The sequence below is a fragment of the Amblyomma maculatum genome, unplaced genomic scaffold (genome assembly GCF_055883805.1).
Source record: "Amblyomma maculatum isolate TAMU_Amacu unplaced genomic scaffold, ASM5588380v1 scaffold_13, whole genome shotgun sequence".
NCBI lineage: Eukaryota > Metazoa > Arthropoda > Arachnida > Ixodida > Ixodidae > Amblyomma > Amblyomma maculatum.
Genome location: NW_028146738.1, coordinates 27,476,143 through 27,492,575, shown reverse-complemented (window position 1 = coordinate 27,492,575; position 16,433 = coordinate 27,476,143). Strand labels below are relative to the sequence as shown.

General features: G+C 43.9%; 1 long non-coding RNA gene and 1 pseudogene across 1 annotated transcript; both read left to right on the top strand.

Annotated features, from left to right (window-relative positions):
* Window positions 1–1,110: 1,110 nt before the first annotated feature.
* LOC146172441 (uncharacterized) lies at window positions 1,111–11,581 on the top strand. The gene is made up of 3 exons (XR_014702437.1): window positions 1,111–1,231; window positions 4,788–5,009; window positions 11,040–11,581. It is a non-coding gene; the product is annotated as an uncharacterized LOC146172441 (long non-coding RNA).
* Window positions 11,582–15,236: 3,655 nt separating this feature from the next.
* On the top strand, window positions 15,237–16,203 carry LOC146172440 (serine/threonine-protein kinase pim-3 pseudogene; annotated as a pseudogene).
* Window positions 16,204–16,433: the final 230 nt, after the last annotated feature.

Genomic DNA, 16,433 nt, shown 5'->3' with positions numbered 1-16,433 from the left:
CGTCGCTCAACTGGGCGGCAAAAAAAAAAAAAAACGCCGCTCGGCTGCTGACCATGCGGGAGTGAAATCGTCGACGCCGGCGCGGGCGTCGGGCGTGCGACGCGTTTTCGCGTGCAAAAAACGCTCCATGCGGGCCACGCTTTATACAACGAGCGTAGACGAATATCGCGAGACGATTCATATACAGTAATGTCTTACGCATCATTACAAACGACAAAACACGAATGCAAAAATGAAGTGTCTATACTCCTTCAAAACGCGTAGAAAACGACACGCAGCAGCAGTTAGAAAGGAGAAAGAGAGAAAGTTATCGGCGTCGTCTAATCTCTGTCGGCACATTTACCAGACAGCTTTGTTCAGCACCGTATTATCTGCACACATAGCGAGACGCTGCTGCGCACAATAGACAACGGACTTCCGACTCGGGTTCCAATTCTGCTGCTTCATTTGCTGTGCTGCCGATTACAAATTTGAGACACTTGCCTTATTTTAAGAACTACAACAAAATTTCATGTGCACTTTGTTCGGCTTTGCACATCACCTAAAAACGAGAATAGTATTAATGATGCCATCTGAAATCGCACGTGCACTTTTCAAACTCAGTGCAAAGCAAGCAGCAGTCGTTATTTAATTTTGCCCCCAGCTGGCAATTGCCTGGGTATTGGTCTGATTTCTACTGTCGTCAATATGCCTTATGCCAAAATACGGCACTAGAAATAACACTAAAAACAGAACACACTCAAGCTTCTTTTTTTTTCTAACGAAACTGAAACAGAAACCAACTATACTCTATGCTTTCACCCTTTCACCGCCAGGCGGCCGCCGGTAGCTACCCAGGCTACCTTCCTCTCGCCAACATGGCTGCTTGCACGCTGCGGATTTGGCCACGTTTCGACAATCTTTAATCTGCAGCATCGATTGCAAACAGTAGTGAAACATGTTGCGTTTTGCGTGCGTAATTGTTGCAGAAGTGCGTACGTCTGTGTAGTGCCGTCGATAGGGGATGTTTCGAGCAAACGGGCACTTATCGTGCCGGCTAGTTTGCAGTGTTCACGCTCTTTGTTTTGCTCAAGCGCATGGGTTGGTTCACGGTGTCACGTTTGTGAGCTTTGTAGGAAGAAGGTGTGAAAATGTTTTTCTGCGTGACCAACTGAACTCACACTTGTTGGCTCGGCACCGGTGGTGCGAAGGCGAACAGCTTTCTGCACGGCTTACGCAATCGTCTGTAAAGGTAAGCATATTTGATCACCTTCCGAAGCGGTCAGTGTGGGATAAGTAACAATGGCCTACCCCATTGCTGCACTGTTTGTCGTTTGTTTTAGAACGTGACAAAACGGGCTGGAGCGGAACGCTCTTGATTTCAGCTTGCTGCAAAAATATCGCTCATGAAGTTGAATGTCGCGGCGATTGTTTTCGCAGATTTGCTGCAAGAAAATAGGACTCTTTCCATAAAAAAAAAAAAAAATACGCGTACCGTGATTTCTTACCTTTACGCTCAGAAGGTCCACGAAACGATTTTTTCTCGAAAATTGGGTGATCAGCGCTGATTTGTCAGTCTCGGCCTCATTCTACTCATTTTTGTTTGTGCTAGTTTACGTTATGGTGCAAAGTTAAGGAAACGCACTAGCTTTGTCATAACATTTTTAGTTGACTTTCGAGATAACGCTAGCACTTTGCGGACTTATGAACTCAAACCACTTTCCCATCCGTCATCGCGGCTTTTCCGCTCCGCTGATCATCCCTAGGTGGCAGGTTAAATAGAAGTTAAATTGAGAAGTGCATGAGGGGGTATGGTGCCTTATGAGTGCGCCTAGGGAATTCATCATCATCATCAGCCTGACTATACCCACTGCAGGGCGAACGCCTCTCCCATATTTCTCCAATTAACCCGGTTCCGTGCTAGCCGCATCCACTTGACCCCTGCGAACTTCTTAACCGCATCCGCCCACCTAACTTCCTTCCTCCCCTGCTATGCTTTCCATCCCTTGGAATCCAGTTTGTTACCCTAATCGACCCTCGGTTATCCTCTCTTCGCACTACATGTCCTGCCCATGTCCATTTTTTCTTAATTTCCGCTAGAATATCGGTAACTTGGGTGTTTTCTCCCACCCACTCTGCACGCTTCCCATCTCTTAATGTTACCCCTACCAGCGAATTCACTGAGGTCTAAAAATATTCTTCAACCATCCTGTATGGTCATATCTCATTTGCCTCTGCGGGACATTAAACCGCATAATTTACAAAGCACTATTTTGAGTTGCTACTATTCCCAACAGATGTTATTTTTCCCCATCAGGATTTAGGGTCATCTATCCGCTTGCCTGGAGCATTGTCTTGCTTTTGGGTTGTGATGCTATTCTTATGGTTTTTACACTTGCTTCCTACAGTCCTTTATATTTTGTGTTGTCGGTAGTGGGCATTACAATAAATGGATATTTGCGGGTGATACTTCTGCATTCAAGTAGAGGCTGACAGTTTGGATTCTAGGCCAAAAAGCGTGCAGTAATTTGCTGTTACAGTGTTTCTATGTTTTTTTTTCTGACCAAATGTTTACTTTATTCGCTCTTTTCCTTAAATATACTTCTTGGAGCAGTTCTATTTGCCTATTGCAATAGCCATTATGTAGGCCAGCTAGTTTCCTTTTTTCTGTTCCCAGTTTCTGCATTTGGTTTTGAATCAGCATTTTTAGAGCGCAGCTCTTCGCGGCCGTTCCTGGGTTTCGCGGCGGCGTCGGCGTCGGCCTCGTAACCAGTTCCGCCCCCATTTCAGCCCCCCCGTTCGAGCCGGCGCTTTGGCCACCGGAGCCTCGCAGGAGGAGGGGGGGGTACACTCAGCGGCGAATGATGGGGGCAGGAGCGCGCGCAGCTACCGGAGCACACAAGGAAAAAAAAAGGGGGTCGCCGGAGGCAGCGCTAGCAGCGACTGACTGACGTCGCTAGCTAGTCAACACAACGTGCTGCGTAGAACACCGTCGCCGCCATGCAGAAAGAGGAGACCCCCCCCCCCCCCCTCTTCCTGAGTGGAGGCGAGGGTGCTCTCCGGTTGCGGAAACGCCGACCCGCTCCGCAAGTATGCGGGCGCTCCGAGACGACCGGTCCGGAGGGGGATACAATAGCGCTCGCATCCTTCATCCGCAGAAAGCAACCGTACAGCGGCGGATCACGGTGCGTGCATCCCGTTCTCACTCGCTTCCAGGCTCGCTTCACTCGCTAGCGGCGTCAGCGAGTCGCTGCTATCTGTTCGTTGCGCAACGTTCCTATGGACCCACGCGCTGCCTCCCGCAACCTCCCGATAACTCAATTGCTCTCTTCATTTCTCGGACCACAAAGCTTCTTTCATGACAGCCAAGAACTGTTAGGGGAGTGTTTCTTGAAGGAATACATGTGAAAAATTAAAAAAAAAGAAGTATGTAATTGTGCTTATGTGCCTTGCTCGAAATCCTTGCCTCTTTTTTTTCTCTATTGGTTCACGGGAAAGGAAAGGCGCAGTATTTGTCACATTTGCTCTGTGGACACCTGAACCGCGCCGTAAGGGAAGGGAGGAAGGTGGGAGTGAAAGTGGAAAGACAGAAAGGGGAGCCGTAGTGGAGGGCTACGGAGTAATTTCGACCCCCTGGGGATCTTTAACGTGCCCTGACATAGCACAGCACACGGACGCCTCTTCGTTTTGCCTCAATTTATCAAAAAGATGAAACAGCTGATGAGCTGCGCTCAAATTTCGCATTAGGAAGTAACATAATCGCGGGCATTTTTTTCGTACTGTGCTTACTTTGGGCACAGGCCCATCGATCACAGTCATGGCTTCAAATTGGCCTCTTCCTGGAGCTGTTCTTGCATGGCACGAGCTATGGATTTCGTTGTCATTAAACATTGTTATATGAGACTTGCGGGCAAAATGAGATACTTTAAGATTGACAAACCGCTCTAGAAGCAGAAAAAAAGAATGCATATTCTCTAGATTTTTTCATTTTTGTTCAGTCCCTGAATTTTGAAAACTTAACCTCCTCGGTTTTAGGGCTCGCAGGCTTTTTTCTTTCTTTCATGTGGTAGTATGCCGTGCAATAAGTACGTTTTTTACAAAAATAGGTATGCATCGTATTCTTAAAGGAAATATACTAAGCCCCGTTGATAAGTGGCCCTTGCTAGTGTCCCTTTGGATCACATTTATACCGTCCGATATTCACATCTTCATTCTTTTTTGTTTTGGTGCCAAAAGTAAGGTTTCATATTCACATATGAATTTTATGCTGTCATTATTGTTTTTTTTAACCTAATGAATGACATCTCATCAATTGTATTCCTTCCACAATTTCTGCCAAGATATTTAAAAACAACTTTCTTAAACACAATTTCTTCAATAAGCTTTTTTTTTTCATTCCTTCTGTAGGCCCGTATACAAAGATCTGTATGTTTTAGAACTCTGAAAATGCCTGTGTTGTACTGGCATTCATGTAGCTGCAAAGTGCCTGCTAAACGTTAGCAGAATTTGTGAGCAATACTATTTCTGATTTTTTTCCTGAGAATCAAAAAGCTATCATGTAATATATCAGCAAAGGGAGGAATATTGTGCAGAATGGTGCATCAACATTTGCATAATATGCCCCAGTTTCTTTTTGCACTCTTGTGTAGTATATTTCTGTCAGTGGTTACATAACTGAATATGTAACTGACTTACATTTTTCAAAATACTTTTTGCCAGAACTGATTACACTTTAGGGCATGCCAATGCCATTATTACTGTCAATCAGTCTTTTTTTTTTAATACAGGCTTGTCTTCTTTACCTGCAGCTACTTTGGAACCCTCGGTCACCACTCATCACAGACATGGATAAGGTGGCTCAAGCTGCAGTGCATTCTGTGGATCCAGCTTCAGACCACTTCTTGCCTGTCGACTGCCCTGCTGCACACCCTCTGAGATCTGGTATACTTATGCAAGCCATCACCCGCCTGCAACTGCCTGGGATGTGCAACTAGAGAGAATGGCGTCATGCAGTCAGGCTTTCAAGTCAGGTTAGTTAGACTGGTAAACAATTCTTAATTTTGATATATCACTTCCTTTGACATTGACACTTGTTGCTGATGAGCATAATTCATACACCTGCATGGCCTATCAGGAGATGTGGAACTAAACCCGAGACCACACATAGCAGCCTGCCTGCATTCCTTACAATTTATCTTAAATATTTATTATATTTGGAACTTACCGAATGCAAAATCATTGCTTAACTCACTCTTATTTCCTGCTCTATGAAATATTGAAGATATATCTGGCTGTCGGCCATTTTGTGCTGGCACACTTTTAAAAAAAAGCTGGGCAAATTGAATATGTTTCATTCTGCACACTGATGAGAAGCATAGAAAATGTGCACTCAGAGACTGACTTTCAGAGACAAACACAACACTGAGAGTTGCATGCGGTTATCAAATTTTCTTTTCCATCACATATGATGAGGATAAGGGTGTGTGCAGATAAGAATGGTAATCAAAGTCCTATGACCATTTTTTGTTTTCAATGAAATCTTTATATGTGGTGGGCAAATGTCTTGATACAAAAAAAGCTTTATGTTTCATGATATGGCATAGTTTTCTCGGGAAAAAAAATTGTATATCACACAGGTGGAAAATGCTATTTTTGACCTTTCAGAAAGTTGAAACTTTGGGGACCTGCTGGTAGCATACAGAAATTTTGTTATCCATTCATTTTTACCCACTTTGCAATTTTTACCTCTATGACAGTGATTAAAAACCTGCTATTCAGTTGCACTTCAGTTAGTAAAATATCGCAAACATTGCTTCAGAAACAGCATGCTACAAAAACGTCCATTTTCAAACTTAAATACAGGCAAGATATGTTATGCCGGTAGTAATAAATCTTTTTCTGTTTATTATTCAGATTCTTTGCTTATTTCCTTAATTTCATGCAAAATTGGGAGCTCGTCATATTGGGAGCACCTTGCAAAAAAAATACTATATAGAAAAAAAAGAAGCCATCCTGGTGTTCTCCCATGAAATGTTAAGCAATAGCGAATTTATTTCACTTTAAGCCATCATCAACACTGCCAACAAGCAGTAAGTGACTTTATAAGCACTTAGAAGTCTTTGGATATTGCATAAGTTAGAATGTAACTAAATTTGGCAAATAATAAATTGAACTTTTGATGTTCTGAGGAAGCCAATAGCACTTGTACAGAGACAACATGCACTCAGTTTTATATTTATTTTTATATCTTTAGCTTACATAGCAGAACACATTTTAGTACCTGATGTTTATAAAGTACATAGGATTGTTTTGATGTGAGTTTGATGAAAAAGAAGCTTCTGTAGTTTTTTAAATTCAAGTGACAGTTGTCTGTTTCTTGGTAATTTAAGACTTTTGCCAATTGCAAGATAATATGGAGGAAGAACGAGCAAGTCTAGAACTTCCAATTTTTTGAGAAATAGAGAACTAGGCCAGGATAATGTACAGAATGAGTTTCAGTGGCAGCACTTTATTTAGTTGTGCCAGAATGTAGGGCTGAATATCACAAGCTCCAAAAGCAGTGCTCAATTTTGAACTTCCTTTTATAATTTTAAACAATATAATGCAACACTTTTTAGAGCCATAATATTCATTGGGTACTGAGGATTCTTGAGAGGGATTTTCATAAAAATTGATGATGATATTTAAAAAGAATTCAAATCAAATTTGCACATTTTTGCTATTTTCAAATCTTGGGCAAATTTGATCTGTTGTGAAGAACACACATTCAGTCTAGAGTTCCCCATTTTGCCTGAAAATAAGGAAATTATCTGATTCATAAACGGAAAAAGGCTTTGTAAAATAGTATTATGCATCATGCCCATATTTAAGGTTGAAAATGGACTTTTTTTGTAGTGTGGTGCTTCTGGAGCAAAGTTCCCGATTTTTTACTACACCAACTGCAACAACAAAACATGTTTTTAAAGGGCCACTGTCCAGGGAAGGCCCTTTTAAGCAAAGGAGCCCAGTGTTTCGATCAGGTACCGGAGATAGTCTGGGCAAAATGCTACAGTGACACGCGCGCCGCAAAGCATCGAAAATACAATTCAAAGCTCTCTCATGCTCTCCTCCGGGAAGCCAACTTACCCGTTTCCTGCGCTGGCCCGACGGGCCACAGCAATGACGTACGTACCGCGAACGATGTCCATTGGTCCGTCTCGCTGACTGAGGGGAGAAGGATGGGTGTCTACCGCTCGCAGCGCGCTTTTCCCTCGCCACGGCCAGACTGAATCCAGCGGCGCGCGCTCCCTCGACCGTTTTTTTTTTTCTTTTCGCGCTCGCGGAGAGCAACGCCCCACCTCCCGCCAAACGCGGAAGAGGAAGGGGAATTTGTATTGCGGAGGCTAGACGACCTCGGGCAGGAGAGTGAAAAACCTTTGCGAGGGAACGGAAGGAGAGAGGCATGACAGAATCGGGTGATTGCGGTGGCTGTAACTGCGTTATTAGTTACTCTTTTCAAAAACATTTTGCGGCCTTGCGTTCTAGGGGCGAAGTCTCACGGTCACCGGGAACGAAAATATTTTCGACCGGAGGGTGGACAGTGGGCCTTTAATAACTCCCATAAAAGGAAAATTTTCATATATTTAGTGGGTAAAAAAGAATAGCTGACAAGCTTTTAGCATGCTAACAGCAGGTCTCCAAACGGTCAACATTTTTAAATGGTAAAACTGCGTTTTTCACCTGCAGTGATATGCAATTTTTTCCCAAGGAAACTACGCCACACCTTGTAAAACTAAATAAAGCCCATATATGTGCCAAGATGATTGCCCACACATTTTTAACAATTTTATTGAAAACGAAAATGGTCATAGGACCTTGATTACAGTTCTTATCTGAATACACTGATAAGATATGGTAGATTGCTATTTAAATGACATCTATTTGAATATTTCAGTAAATCATGAAGCTGCTACCGGCTTTAGTGTTGTGTTGTATTGGGCATTATGGCACATAGGCTGCTATGGCTATATGGATTAGGCTTATTATTTCTGTAACTGGAACCACAACTTTTATTTTACTTTATAAGGTAACCTTACCTGCTGTTCGGAAAGTTACTGCCACCACTTTTTGCCCATGCCTGGCAAACAGTACACAAATAAGATCAATAAATCATCCTAATTCTTCAGCTCACAACAGTACATAGAAGAGAAATCTCTCACTTGAAGGTATTTTAAAACCATTTTTTTCTGCTGTTTGGGACATAATTCTACTGTAACATATGAGCATCATTGCAGCTCTCACACGGAGTTCTCCTGTTATCACCGATGAAAAGAATTCATTATATTGTACCACTCCCTGATTAAATGCGGCCCTTATAAGTTCAGTCAGTACCTTACATTTCACTTGGAGCATGAGCACATGCTAATTTTGCCTTTCATTTCCTTTTATTTGTATTTTTCAAGTGAATTATGGGGTATATGGCTCTTTTCTTTCTTAGCACCCACAGTATCTAAACTGCTAGACGACTGCCACTCTTCAAAGTTACCTCTTAGTTTCTTTTTTCACTGCTACTCAGCTAGAGGCCCTTAAAATAAAATAAAATAATGATTCTTTGTATTTTTCGGTATCTGTGCACATTGTTTCCAAGAATGCTAAGAAGGGTTGAGGTGAGCCTCTTTCCAGAAGCCAGCATTTCAATAAAAGTACTTGTCCTCATCTTTGCAGTGTGGTCATCAGTTGTGGAGCTTGCATATGCTTTTCTTTCCCAAAAGGAAGGAGATGAGGGAAGGTGAATAGAGCTAAGGGTTAGAAAATATCTTTTAAGTGGCTTTCTCTGAACTGGGCTACAACAGCAGCAGAGTACTTTTGAAAAGGATTCCGGAGGTGGCGAACTATATACCAGCGTTAGGTGTTGAGGAGTGTAGTGATAAAAAAGAATTTTATATCGCATGTGAATAGTGGAAATTTATCAAACATTATCAAGAAGCAAAAATATAAAAAGACAGAACTGTGGATAAACACATGGAGTCATGCATTGGAAAAAGCATTCATTACCTAGTTGGCAAGGCAGTCACATACACCACAAATTGTGCAATCTATTCATAGCAAGTGTACCTCCCCTAGCATAAGCTCAACATGTTTAGTAAACATTTCCTCTTTATCACTGGTGACTTTTGTTCCCCCTTGATTTTTTTTCGTCTGATAATGCCTTTTTTGCAGGTATGGCTTACTCAAATTTATTTTTTCAGTTGTCCTTTCTCCTCAGTATTTCATTTATGTTTTGCATGGCATTCTTAGCTATGCTAGTACTTAACCATTTGAAAATATCTCTTAACAACTATTTACCTGCAATTGTAATGCCTTTCAAGAAACATGTGCCAGCATTGAACCTGCTTTTGGTGGTGACGTATCATCTACCCCATACTGTAGTTTTCCCTGCAACTGCCACCTTTTTATTTTTTTTTGGTGATAGACCATCCAGATCAAAATAATAGAAGTTAGTACCCATCCAAACATAATTTTTCTTCTCGCTCTGCCCCTCTTTCCCTCCCGTTCCTCCCTGCCAGTGATGCTCATTGTATCCAGATACAAGTGCATTTTCAAACTTTTGGCTTGGCTTGCAGACTGAAGCTTTTCTACTAACCTTCAATTCTCTTTCATGCTATGTAGCCACCTTGCTCTTGTATCCTGGATCATCTTACAACAAGTAGAATGTATTTGTGCAGGTAATGGCCTACAGTTGTATGGGCCTCTACCACCTAAAAGGGAGTCTATAATCTGAAAGACTAACAGTAGTCCTGTTAATCTACATGCAAAGTAAAACCATAAATAAAATGTGATCTAAAGACCTAAAAACATATGGAGAGCTGCTGAACGTCACTTTGATTCCGTAGCATACTGTCTTCAGGATTCGTTATAAGCTTTACCATATAGCATGTCAAATTGTATTGTGCAGAAGACATTAATTCCTTTAGAGCTGTGGAAGTAAAGAGCAACAGAAGCCTCAAAGAGCCCCAGAACTGTGAGCAAGAGCAGGTGGCACACTGTATCTACAGGTAGAGTAGTTTTCCAATCATCATCATCAGCCTGACTATACCCACTGCAGGGCGAAGTCCTTTCCCATATTTCTCCAATTAGCCCGATTCTGTTAATTGGATAAATATGGAAAAAATATGAAGAAACTCAAGTTAATGACATTCTAGTGGAAATTAAGAAGAAATGGGCATGGGTAGGACATGTAACCCGAAGAAAGGATAACCGATGGTCGCTGAGGGCAACAAACTGGATTCCAAGGGAAGCAAAGCATAGCAGGGGGCGGCAGAAAGTTAGGTAGGCGGATGAGGTTAAGAAGTTTGCAGGGGTCAAGTGGATGCAGCTAGCACAGAACTGGGTTAGTCTCCAATCATACAACATGAAAAAATTTGAAATGCTGCTTTCAACTAAAGGCTAAGTTTAAAATGTGCAGCTTTCACCCGCATACCTATTGTGAGCATTCCACCTTCACTCATGCAACTTTTTTTGTTTCATAATGAGTTTTTATTGACATCTATAAATAACTTGCAGATTACAGTGTGCAAAAAAATTGTGTTATGTTTGTTTTCATCAGTGTTTATTTAAATTACAAACATATTGACATGAGTAAATTTGGAATAATTACAAAAAAATGAGAGCAGCCAATTTAGACATTGTAGGTTTGCTGGCCTTTGCCGAAAAATTTACATTTGGCTTAAGCAACTTTTGTGTGCATAAAGATCAAACAAGCCATTTGTATTGGTAACATTCTTTGTATTATATTGAGATAATTTGAAGCATTTAAGTAGCATTATAAGAAGTGGGTTTGAAGGAATACTTTAACGAAACTTGAAGATGGGCTAGACAGTGCATTGCAATTTGACAAAAGGTAAAAGCGCACAGGAAGACACAAACCCGAGTGAAGACGACACAGGAAATGCTGACACACAGGACAGCATGTGTCCTGTGTAGTCTTCACTCGAGTGTGTCTTCCTGCGCACTTTTACCTTTTGTTGAAGAAATACCTCTTCAGCAAGCGGCACCAGTGCAATATTTTATTGCCACTGCAGGATTCATGTTCCAGCTACTCCTTCCTGTCAGCTTATACTTTGGGGAAAATATTGAAGATATCGACCTGCTGCACATCCAGGTGGACCGTGAAAAGCTGTTCTCTGTGACAAGTGGGGAGGAGGGCCTGGCAGCTGTTTTGTCCGCCAACATGGTCTTCAACATCCAGAATTTCTGCAAGCTATTCAACACATGTTCTAGAGCACGTCTACTTTCATTATGCAATTATTGCACCTAGATTGGTGGCTACCAAGTTCTTGAGCAGTCACCTAAAGTATCTTAATTTTCATGTGCTAGGAGGTGTATGTTCTGCGGTCTTGTCATAAATATACTTGTCGTTTTTGTATATCTACACATTTCTTAGCCATTCCTGTAGGAGAGGGTGCCATTCACTAAATATGTGGTGCAATATTTTGCTGATATGTCATTACGTTGTGATATACACTGTAATAAATTGTAGACATTCCTCCAGCCTAAGTAAGTTTGAATTCTGCAACCCTATATACCAGCCAAATAACTTGCTGATAGTGTGAATAAACTTTGCTACCAAAACTGTAGGCGTCACTTGTATATGATTGTAAAGCAGCCTCTGAGAAACTTTGCTGCACACACTTTTTTCCATTTACTGTTTCAGGAATCGGCCATGCCCTATTCTTGGTACATTTTTGCTCAGCATGCTTGTCTGAGCAGTTGCCATGCATCTCCATGACATGCACAGATAGACCTTCAAATTGAGCAGTATACATGTCATTGTGCCTCAGCAAAATTACATATACCTAAACATGGAAAGTATTTTTGTTAGATGCTTATAGGATGCTCTTCATAGACTTGCCCTGAAGCAGAAGCCTGGGATTGATGTGTGGCAGGAAATGCATGCACAAATATAGAATTCTGTGGCCCCATATTTTTAGTTGCATTGTTTTTGCCCTCAACCTATTGATACAAACACAGGAACTCCTCGTCAATGCTAACTGGCTACCAAGCAGGCTTCTCTGCAATGCTTTAACCAGTGCAGGGGAAAGTGAAAATGACACTTTGAACAGATCACGGGTGCATGAAAACTTTGGAATTTGAGTTTTCATGCATCCTTGACCTGTCCAAAGTGTCTTCACTTTCTCCTGCAATGGCTAAAGCATTTCAGAGATATCTGTTGGATTGGCAGTCCGCATTGACAAGGATTTCCTGTGTTTGTACCAATCAGTTGAGAGCCAAAAAGATGCAAACTAAGAATATGGGCCCACAAGGTTCTATATTTATGCTTACAATTCCTGCCACACATCAATCTCAGGCTACTGCTTCAGGGTGAATTTATGTGGTACACACTTCGAGCGCCCATTTCGTAAGGGTGCAAAGGAAAAAGTGCGCCCTTAGAGAAGCGTGCAACCTTGCACCCTCAAATTTTAAGCTGGGCACCCTTCTTTAAGGGTGCGGATCTGCACCATAATTTTTGCAGCCTATTGGTTGCACCCTTTAGGTAAAGAGTGGCTGCCTGGGGACAAGCCAATTTACACCCTTAAGAATAAAAAATTTTGTGTGTACGGCCATATGCTTTCTTTTTTAAAAACAGTCCGTAGACCTTTTCCTTTTTTTCAATGGGCAGGCCATTTACAACAGCGCTGGTGAAATAGAAAGCTCCGTTCGATGAGGCTTCCATGCGAATCGATCTAGACCTAGTGACGAGTAGGACGCGGCCAGTGCGCCATCGTCCACCGCATTTGCGGCGGCACCTCTCCGGCAAACTGTCGGCATTTGGTGTTGCACATGTTCATTTGGGTACTTCTCTATAATGATGTATATGGGGCCCGACATTTTTTGACACATTTCACTAAACACGCCGGTGTAAAAGAATCGTCCGGGACGTGACGGAGCAGCCGTACCTAGTGCAGCACGTACCGTGTTGCGCGGTGCTTGAATGCTGTGTATATACGCCGGTGGACGTAACTTTACACACTGCCTATATTATTTGGTGCTCTTCAAAACGTGCGCAAAGTTTACATTGTTGATATGGGCTAGCTCACGCGCTTTCATCGGGAGCCAACGCGCCCCTTCCGTTCACAGGTGCCGTCAGGCCCGATAAAAATGCCCAGCCAGTTTCGCCCGATCCGGTTCCGGGGACCTGGCGCGGATCTGATAAACCGGAAGTGGGAAGTCACGTGACGCTCGGTCCGCGGTCTAAAACAGGTCCGTTGCCCGTCGTGTAGATGCAGCTTAAAGCGAAAGCCTTAATGGCTCATGCGGTCATGAACAAAATGTGTCCCGCTTTCGCGGCGGCTCTGATTGGCTGAGGCGGGATGACGTCATAGAGGTCTCGACAAAGCACTGAGCACCACCACAGTATGGGCGATTGCGCGCCTTTATATGGCCATATGTCGATCAATTATCCATTTATAATAACGAGTAAATAACTTTTACTATTTATTGACTACTTAGGAATGTAATTATTAACTAATCAATGAAAATATTTAAGTTAATAATTACCATCTTAATATCTAATTAACTATCTAACGTCATCATCATCATCATCATCAGCCCGATTATACCCACTGCAGGGCGAAGGCCTCTCCCATATTTCTCCACTTCACCCGGTTCTGTGCTAGCTGCATCTATTTGACCCCTGCGAACTTCTTAATCTCATCCGCCCACCTAACTTTCTGCCGCCCCCTGCTACGCTTTCCTTCCCTTGGAATCCAGTTTGTTACCCTCAGCGACCATCCGTTATCCTCTCTTCGCACTACATGCCCTGCCCATGTCCATTTCTTCTTCTTAATTTCTACTAGAATGTCGGTAACTTGAGTTATTTCTCTGACCCACTCTGCACGCTTTCTATCTCTTAATGTTACCCCTACCATTTTTCGTTCCATAGCCCTCTGGGTTGTCCTCAACTTAAGTAGAACTCTCTTGGTTAGCCTCCACGTTTCAGCCCCATAGGTGAGTACAGGCAAGATGCAACTGTTGTATACTTTCCTCTTGAGCGATACCGGTAAGCTGCTAGTCATAATCTGTGAGTGCTTGCCAAATGCGCTCCATCCCAATCGTATTCTTCTTGTTATTTCCATTTCGTGGTCCGAATCTGCGGTTACTACCTGTCCTAAGTAGACATATTCGCCTACTACTTCCAGTATTTCGCTACCTAATGTAAACTGCTGTTCTTTCCCGAGGCTGTTGAACATTACCTTAGTCTTCTGCATATTGATTTTCAAGCCTACCTTTCTACTTTTCCTGTCTAGGTCATCAATCATTATTTGCAGTTCATCGCCCGAGTTGCTTAGCAAGGCAATGTCATCTAACGTCTTATTGCCTAAATAATTATACAGGCTTCTGCCTTTCACTATTTTAGTCGCTAAAGTCCCTCCTAATTTTTTCACTCCTACCTCCATCCTTTTCTTTATGGCACGGTTAAGGTGTCCGCGGAGAATTGTGACAGATACTGCGACTTTCTTTCCTGTAAACCAATTTGAAGCGCCGCTGATGCCTGCTGTACTGCGTCTGTTTCTGTATCCTGTGTGGTGCGGCGTTCAAGGAAGCGCCAAATGAAATGAGCCGCACGGACACCTGAATCGGTATGACGTGATACCTTGAGCTACCAGCCAATATAGAAAGCACCGTTTTAACGAAGCCGTATGAACGTGCCTGCGTGACCTAGGGATAACGTGAATGCAAGGGTCTTGGCAGGCTGATTCTTATATCACCCTTCTATATGAAAAGAGAGGCCGAGATTGCAGTTCCAGTCAAACGTAATGCCAGGAAGCCTGCCTAGTTAGTTTTTGGCCATGTCAGTACTGACTCCCACGTAACGAAAACATTACGGAAAGACAGATGGACACGGTCGTGGTCACGAATATGACCCATTAAAGGCGATTGCCATAAGTGCCGACGTGGAGGGTTAAGCAGTAATTTCGACTACCTGGCGATCTTTAACGTGCACTGGCATCGCACGCCACACAGGCGCCTCTCTGTGTCGCCTTCATCGAAACGCAACCGGCGGCAGTCGGGATCGAACCCGGGTACATCGGCACAGTAGTCGAGCATCTTAGCCACTGCACAACCCCAGGGGGGGGGGGGGGGGACACAATTGTAAAGAAGAAGATGATCTGGCGCCGGCACGAGATGCGAGCACCAGTTGTTGGAGCCAGCCTGCAAGCCTCTGCCTCTGTGAGCCGAACGTATTTTGTTTCTGTGCTACACTGGATTACGCCACGATGGCTGAACAAAGTATACCCGGCTTAAGAGCGATGCTCGGGGATCGCCCAGCGCAAGTCGTCGAGAAGAGCAACACGTTCGAGAAGAACTACAGTGTTGGTGTCCTGCTTGGAAAGGGAGGCTTCGGCACGGTTTACGCGGGCACCCGGAACCGCGACAACTTGGCGGTGGCCATCAAGTATGTGTCTCGGCACAGGATTACCAAATGGGGCACGATAAACGGCCAAGAGGTTCCCCTTGAAATAGTTCTCCTGCGGCGCGTTGACCACATTCCGAGCGTTATCCGGCTGCTCGACTGGTACGAGAGGCCCAAATCGTTCATCCTCATCATGGAGCGGCCCGAAGCGGTCAAGGACCTCTTCGACTACATCACCGAGAAGGGCGTGCTCGAGGAGACGCTGTCGCGGCTCTTCTTTAAGCAGATTGTCCAGTGCGTGATAGCTTGTCACAAGGCTGGCGTCATCCATCGTGACATCAAGGACGAGAATATTCTGGTCAACCTCGAGACCCTGTCTGTGATCCTCATCGATTTTGGGTCCGCTACCTTGCTGCGCGAGGGATTCTACACGGGCTTTGACGGAACCCGCCTCTACAGTCCTCCCGAGTGGATCCAGCATCGCCGGTACAACGGTTGCGAGGCCGCTGTCTGGTCCTTGGGCATCCTCCTGTACGACATGGTGTGTGGCGACATCCCCTTCAAACAGGACGAACAGATCCTGCGGGCCAAACTCGACTTCCGGCGGAAGGTGTCTCCCTCGTGTGAGGACCTTATCCGCCGCTGCCTGGCGCTGGTGCCGGCCGAGCGACCCTCCCTCGAGGAAATACTCGAACACGAGTGGATGGTCACCGGTGACCTCAACAGCAGCATTTCTGAAAACATCCCGGCAGGGTGTGCGGATCGAGGCGAACAGTCTTAATTCCCTGCACCAGAATTGAACTGGCAGTAAAGACAGCATCTGCATTTGACGATCACGCCCCCCTTAGAAGCACCAATTTTCTGCCCATCCTCCCTCTTCCCCGCCATCACCGACCCCTTTATCCTCATCTTCTCCATCATTCAAACATGCATCGCCCTTTTATTTCCTTCTGGAGAAAAACCTTCATTGTTGACGTTGCGTTCTGTTGGAAACCGCGAACAAGTTGTGGACACAAGCCCGGCTGGATTCAAGACAGAAGTCTTTAAGTGTCGCTAACAA